General features: G+C 32.3%; 1 protein-coding gene across 3 annotated transcripts in view; it reads left to right on the top strand.

The window, feature by feature from the left end:
- The first annotated feature begins 5,970 nt into the window (after positions 1-5,970).
- Positions 5,971-8,251, top strand: part of LOC117180233 (monocarboxylate transporter 10-like) — a 61,290-nt gene continuing 59,009 nt past the window's right edge. For 2 of the 3 annotated variants that reach the window (XM_033372620.1, XM_033372619.1), the window contains exon 1: positions 5,972-6,376. The gene's annotated coding sequence lies outside the window, so the exon portion shown is untranslated. Of the gene's footprint in view, positions 6,377-8,251 lie in introns of all 3 variants that reach the window. The other variant, XM_033372621.1, reaches the window with a different exon arrangement.

Raw genomic sequence — 8,251 nt, 5'->3', positions numbered from 1 at the left:
GCTTTTTTTTTTTTTTTTAGAAACCAGCGAGAGGCCGGTTTTTCGATTTTTCAGACTTGGCAACCCTACTCACCGATAAGCATTTTTACTCAAATGAAGAACTCATAGCTGAAACTGAGGTGTATTTTGGAGACCTTCCGATCGAGTACTCTTTGGACGGTATCAAAAAGTTAGAAAATCGTTGGACTCGCTGTATCGACCTAAAAGGAGAGTATGTTGATAAATAAAACCGACTTTGGCCAAAAAAACGTCTCCGTGTTTCATTTTTCAGGGACTTATCAGACTGCCTAGTACATAAATATAATAGTTTTGCGTTCTCAAGCGAAAGTATTAAATAGATTTTCATTTTTATCAAAAAATTGAGGAGGTTCGATACCCGATAAAAAAGCTTCATTTAATATGTAAGCAAATGTTAGAAAAAAAAGAAAATATTAATACCTGCCAAACATAACCTCAACTAACCTTTCTACTGAATCACTTTTTTTCTCCTTTTAAAGATCGTTTCCTCTATTTTATCCATCGTTTAAGCTATCTAACACTGCAATCTTCCACCGATTTGTACACTAATTTTTCTCCTGGAACATCATCTTCCCTGATTTTTTCCAGGTTTTTAAACATTTTTTTGAAGACGATAGATGTCAACAAATGTAAATTATGGGCTTGCTCGCCACACTTTTCGCACTTTTTTCGCACTTTTTATTCTGAATATACTTAAAAATGTGTTGTCTTTAAACTGTGATTTATTCACATATTTATTTTTCTTCGGTATTTTTATTTAGAATATTTTCCATACATTTCGACACAAAACTGTTCGAAAAAAACGGAAATGACGTAAAATCCTGACAAGTGCGCACTGTCGACGTCTAGATTAAAAAGGTCTATTCTTGTGATGTGTGACAGAATGAAAAAGTTGGGAACTAAATTCTATCGCGCATAACCAAGATGACGGATTAACGGGAGAATTAAAATTAGTTCACGAAAATACGTGATGTTACTAAAGTGGAATAAAGTTATATAAATGTCACAAGATGGCAATATATGTCAAAACAATACCTCTCTCTGTCTTAGGGTTAAAATAATAATTATACTTAGAATAAACGCAGCGTTAGGTCATCGCTATTTTAGTACCAAATATGAGTCATAGTTAAGTATCTTTATGATATTAAGGCACAATAAGACAAATGTAAAACGCAATAGCTAAGGACTTTGGACTTACGAATGTTTATATTTCAATCTTATAATGAGTCACATTATGACTCATTTCCTGTAGCCGGAGTAAAATGACCTACTTTACTATTGGATAAACGATCGGAAAATTCCATAACGTCAGCATTTCCATTGGTTTTAACCAAAAAGAGAGGGAATCCCCCACCCAAAACGAAGGTAATAAGTTCGCTTGCACAGCAGGAAAACAGCAGATTTTTTGCATCTCGGATCCGCAATTTTTACCTTAAACCTGCGACAATTAACTTAACAAATTTAAATTAAATCTATTCTGAGACTATGTAATAAAAATCAAATCTCAAATAGAAAGCTGAAATTACTTAAACGCGAAGCGCGTCTTCGCGACCGGCTCTCGCCGAATATTATAAGCAAATTATCAATATGTAAATCAGAAATTGTATAACAACCAAATCAATTGTTTGTTAGTTAAATATTTATATGTGCACATGGTGTATAACAATGGAACATTAATAACTTCAATATGCTAACAATATAATTTGAAGTGATAAATTAAATTGAGTTTGATTTCAAAACCTTAGTGTTCTCCCGGTTATGATTTTAATCATACAACGGCAACAACGAATCAGCGTCCGACTACAGTAGAATTAAAATTCTACTACAGCGCCAGTGACGTAAAAATTCTGAAGCTGAGTTAATATTGAAGCTTTCAGCTAATAATTTTTATAATTTCTAAGTCAAATATTTAAAAAATGAATACTTTAAGATTCTATAGTGTGGGAGACGAAATTTTCAAGGTCGTTGAACACCCAGCTTATAAGATTAATTCGCCGCTTCTTACCTCTCATCATTTAAATCTCAGATTCATCGTTGCAATTTTTATAATCATACGGATTATAATTTTCGTTGCAGTTAGTCAAAAGCGTTTTATTCCCATATTTTATTCAATAAGTAAAACAACAGATTTTATCGTCAATTAATTACGTACAACCTGCAGATATTCACTTTATTTAATTAATTAAGATCGAAGTACAAAACGATTTTGACACTTGTCAAACGTCAAATATCACTCACGTACCGTTACATTAGTGAAAACCAACTCCAATTTTTAAGAAAGTGCTTAATGCACACCCCGAATGTATTTATGAACAATTTTAATGTGGTGTTACATTTTTTTTAATTCGTAACTAATTATTTATTTGAAATGCGTGGTGAATCCTGGGGAACACAACCTTGTTTCAGAATTTGGTTATACGTATATTTTGCGCACGTCTTCTGAGTCTCGAAACTTTTGACCAATCGGCGTAAGATCTCGAGCGCGGGAGATTTGGAAACCGAATTAAAATCGCCTATATAGTACTTTTTTGCATTACACAAATGCAAGCCGGGTTGCATTATATGCTAGATTTATATAATTATATTCCCTATGACTACATAGTAAACGTCGTTACTGTATATAAATTGGAGTAAGTCTAGTAAACAAAATTATAGAAATCGAAATGGGAACTCTGTAGAAAAGATCCATTACAAATAAGTTATCGCCTGGAGAACATTGATTAAAAAGTTCTACAAATTTAGAGAGAAGTTTAAGTCTCTAATACAGTTGGACCCCACAGATACGAGCTACCAAGAAACCAGCGGTCCACAAATACGAGCAGCCTGACTCCAAAGGAACGAGCGGAATTTATTCCCCTCTACCTCCGCCCTATTTGAGAGTCTGGCACGCGCGAGCGCGCGCTGCCTTGAAAGTGACGTATGATTGCTCGTTGTAGGCCTGCGTGCGTTCTCACGTATTACCCCCAAAATCTAAACATTGCATGAGCGAGATCCTCTTTCACGCTCGTATTTTTGGAGTTTCCAATTCCCGAGGTTCTCCTATCTTTGGAGTTCGAGTGTACTGACATACACAACAATATATAAAGTACGAAAGTAAGAATATTTTAAAGCGCATTTTGCTATAGCACAAGTTGAGCCCACGCAGAAAAACCGGGAGGTTCACTGAAGTTGCTGCTAAAAAAATTTGTTACAATTTAGAACTTGAGCTCCAGTAGATACCTGTAGAGAGCCAAAAGTGTTCATTTAGAGCGCATGAAACACTTGCAAAGTAGGGCTGGTAAATTAGGGATCTATTTACAGTTATCGACCGATGACTTGAGACGGTAAGTTTCTTGCATATGAATATGTCTTCATATTGACAACCTTGCTACATAACCTGCAAATGATATTTATTAACTCATTATATCTATTATAATTGCAGTAATATTTTGTGATTTAAGTAACTTCATTAAATTATGTCCATCAGCGTTCGATTACATGTGTGCTTTCAGGTAAAAATTATGTTATTAATTAAGAAAAATGTCGAAGTGGGCAAGGCGAAAAATATGTTTTTCATAAATAGACTTAATTAGAATTGAGATCATCTAGAACACCAAATAAGGTATCATTTAGAGCTTATTTCTCGTTTTGGGTTCCTTTGCAGCAAGTGGGGTTCATTTTTGTTGCAGCTCCTTTGGAATCAAAAATAGGTTCTAATAGACACCCCAGTTTTTTATGTGCACCAGCCCTTTTCTCGATTTTTAAACATCATGTATTTTCGGCCCACCCTTATATTTAGTTCTCGTCAAACGACATTAGGGATTCAATTGAGAACATCTCTCAAATTGATATAGATTAATTCTTTTAATTGTAGGTCTCTAAATTCGTAATGGTTTCATGTATAATTTGAGACTCATTTAAATTCTACTGAAATTCTTTAAAAATTCTTCAAAATTACTTAAAATCTCTTAAATTCTTTTTAAATATCTTGAACTCTTTTAAATATTATGAAATCTTTTGAAATTCAATTATAAACTTTAACAATTTTTAAATCGAATAAGTCCTGAAAATCTGCTTTAATAATTGAACATATATTTAAATTACATGAAGATCCTTAAACTTTTTTGAATTTTTTTAAAATCATTTGAAATGTTTTAAAATATTTTTAATTAAAATCAGGGGTAAAATAACGAAATTACCTAAAAATCCTGACCTATTGTATGCATAGAATTAAAATATTATTCTGAAGATAAAAAAATGAAAGGCAAATAAATGTTAAATACATAATTTATGTAGAAATTGTTTAATGGAATATTTAATCAATGTTAATCCTGTACAAATTTTTGAGTTAAGTATTCAAAAGCTTCTTCACTAACCTCATTTGCTATAAAACAAGTCTGAAGACTGCGACTAATGTCAAGTCGACGCGCACGTCACCGGCTCATCAATCTCGGTACAATACATCGATTGGCATGGCTGAATCAAGCAAATAGCTGGATGCCCAATGCAACACTTAAACGCAGTGTTCTTTCAAATAGATAGTTGATAAAAGTATACGTTCAATACAGCCATGATAGCGAGGTATAAAATTCTTGTATCTAAACTATAATATTTTGATATTTTAAACATACTATATATCTAATGCTACACTTTTCCCAACTATCATTTCAGTCAAACAAACTTGCCTTGTCATATTAGGCTGGGTGATTTTCTGATACGTAGGTAATAAATCTCAAATTCGTATGGCTGAGAGAGCACAATTTTCTTTCTAATTCAGTTAGAAATTGCCAAGCAAACTCGGATTGTCCTTAGCCTCAAACTATTTCTTTCAGTGTAAAAACAATAATTTTTACATGTTGGCAGTAATATGTAAAATATGTCAAATAATGTTTTTTTTTTTATCAAATCTGCCATACAGTCGTATTCTTCCTATGAATTTGCACAATTTTCGTCCTTATAAATTGTATCTGAAATAAAATAGAAAATTTATATTAACTACCCTATAAGTAACTAATGACTTTCAAAATATTGATTTTATAGAAAATTTCAATGGATACGAATTGTACAGATTTAGCAGATTAATACGAGTGTTATGGTAAACTTAATGAAAAAATATTTCTTATATAATATTGAGCATTTGTTAAAATTATTGTGGGTTATAAATCCATTCAAATTATAGAATAACCAAACACGAATTCACAGACGTACATTAAAAATCACTAACCTTTATCAATTTTAGAAATAGTCCTTATTAAAGCTTTCACTCCTTTCGAGGAGCCCTAAATATACTTCGATTTGTCCTCATTTTATCCAGTAATTTCTTCATGATTTAGAAAATAAAATATCAAGATGCACCTCAATGTTTTTAAAGTTGATGTTTTACAAACCTGATACACTAATTTTCAGTATGTGTAGATTTAATTTCGATTTCCATCATTTTTTCCAACCTAATATATATGCACGACATATTCGAGTGTATAAAGTTGAGAAAAAACTCACTTTGAATTCAGTCGTGATTGCAGTTATTAACATACAGAAAAGTAAGAGAGGCATTTTCCTTTTAAATATGTTCTTTTTTTAGTTTAGATTATTTTTTTCCCATTGCTTTTTTTAATTTTGAGGGTGCTTTTTTCTTCCCAAAGTTACTTTTTTGATTCCATAGAATACTCCTGAGCCTGTTATTTGTTAAAATAAAAATATTGACTCTCTAATCTAAGGAAACTGGTGGCAGAATGAAACCGATTTTTAAATTTAAATTAGTCATCCCCTGCGTGCGCCCCTGCAAGTAGAATGAGAATTGTATTGTCAGGCAAGTATTCTTGGCACTTTCGTTTGCGTATCTCTAAGAAAATAATATTAAGAGGCGGGAACCAAGGGAAATGTAAGATTTAATCTATAGAGACGTCCGCCTCCATTCAACCGTACGAATTAAATCGCGTGGTGCATTAGTGTATTTTACATATTCTGCTGCAACCAGCAAAACAAGTTCATTCTGCATCGAGAATCCGATCGTGCTCTTTAATGCCAATCGCTCTTCCACAAGAGATAAAAGTGGAAAATTTTTATTTGACAAATGAAAAGCAGCTATTCTCTGAAAGTAAAAGCAGTAAAAATAAATCCAGTGAATAATAAAAACAGCATCCGCTAAATTTACCTAATGTTTTCACTCAAAATAAAAATGGAAAAAATTTAATGGAAAGCGTGTGTGAAAACTTGATTTTCATTGTCAAAAAGTGATTTTAAAAATAGTGAACACCGGTTATACGTATTTTTACGCGATTTACTACCACCTCTAAGGCTGAGTGGGGAAGTTTATACATATTTTCTTGTACGTGCCATCGAATGAGGTGATCGCTTTACATGTGGTGACATTCAGAAGGTAATAACGATATTTCTGTCTCTGATAAAGAAAAATTTACTGGAAAAGAAAATCAATCACTGACCCTCTGGAAAAAAATCCTCATTATATTCAGTAATCTCAAACATTTATTTTAGTTCTATTAACGATAACATTTTTGGTGACTGTCTAATAAAATTATCATGAGTAAAACTTTTATCTGAAGGCAAATATGGTTTCAGACACGGAAACTCGAGTTAATTTCTGCATAAAAAATTGAATGGCCAAGTTAGTGACGGATCGCAGTGCTAATTTATTTGTTCGATTAAGCACAATGTGTTTTCTCACGTGAGAAATTTAAAAGTCAAGCGAAATTCTCGCTGTACTGGTTTGTCCTCCTCTTATCAGAATACTTGTGGTATGAGACTAACACTCATTATTCCGTAATTATGTTACACCAGAGCATCCGCCCTCATGATAAGAAATCTAAAATAATCCACGAGAAATGTCTTTTAGTATTAAAAAAGCGACAATTATTTGATATCTTTGCAAAAAGTCTAATATAACTTTTATTTATGGATGTCTAATTGGAAGTTACTGACTTATATATCATTTTTCTTAATCCTCCTTATGTTACTTTTAAATCTATTTCCTCTGCTGATAACAGTTCCAAAAAATGGATAACGAAGTATGTATTTGAATAACATTAGTAAGTACCTTGAAATGAAAAGTTTAATGATTCGAATATTATGTAAACTATACTTTAGGATTCAAATATTAGTTGCAAAATGCCAGACATGTGATAGACATATTTGCCTGTTTCCACAGTTAATGACTATTTATGGGATGCTTCGTCTCAGACTATCACCAGATGAATGTTGGTAAATAAATGAAATCAGGCTGATAAACTTACGGACTTTAACCCAAAGCACGTGACCTCTTATCCTCTGTTTAGCGGCGAACTAAAAGCTCGTTTAGCTCTTGCAAGTTTTGTTTGAATACGTGCCATTGATCAGGGTGCAATCACAGCTTGATTCATTCCAGCTTTTGCCCTTCGATTCCAAAAACCTCTTTGATAGTAAATGCAATTTTTTCTAAAATAGTACTTTTCTTTTATCTTTCACACTGAATGCACTTACACCGTACTCTAGACGCAGGCTTAAATTGTTTAAGTGGGGATAAGTGAATCTGACGCCTGACCTTGGAGCATGAGAACGATAGAGACCGGAGCTTGCTTCTCTGCTCCCTCTCATGCTCCAAGGTTACTTCTCAGCTAGTCTACGTCTAGCGTCTTGCGTACGGTGTAAGTACATTCATAGTCACTTCAGTCACTTTTTTTCAAGTCACTTTTTAGTCCAAGAAGAGTTTAAGAAGAAGTTTAAGAAAAGGTCACTATAGTCACTTTTTTAAAGGAAAAAGCTACTTTAGTCACGTTGATCAATATCATTTTTGATTTTATCTAAAAAAAAAGAAAATTTAATTAATCTTTATATGTAAGTTGGAGTGATCTATGATATAAAAATGCTTTTTAAGATAAAGCTTCACAAAATTTCTCCTATTCCCCTTTTCTTCTTCTTTTTTGCTGAAAGGGCAACTAAATTCATAAAACCCAGTAAGATAATCCTACTGCATTGGTTGAAAAATCTATGTACTATTAAATTTTTGGTCCCGACTTAATAGATTGTGGTAGAAAATTTTATTATTTGATTATAATTTAATTATTTTATGACAAATTCAACTTTTTTTTAAAAGACGTATTTTTTATCGAAAATTCAACAATTTTGTTGTAATTTTTTAAATAAAAAATTCATGTTTTTTCCTTGAAAATGATCCCTTGTGTTAAACATTCAACTGTCTTCTTAAACAATGATTTTTTTTGCCTTGTACATTCAATTCTTTTTCGTTGTAGTTTAATCT

This window comes from Belonocnema kinseyi, chromosome 9 (assembly GCF_010883055.1).
Source record: "Belonocnema kinseyi isolate 2016_QV_RU_SX_M_011 chromosome 9, B_treatae_v1, whole genome shotgun sequence".
Classification (NCBI taxonomy): domain Eukaryota; kingdom Metazoa; phylum Arthropoda; class Insecta; order Hymenoptera; family Cynipidae; genus Belonocnema; species Belonocnema kinseyi.
The sequence above is the reverse complement of the archived record's forward strand: the minus strand, read 5'-3'. Positions and strand labels throughout refer to the sequence as shown.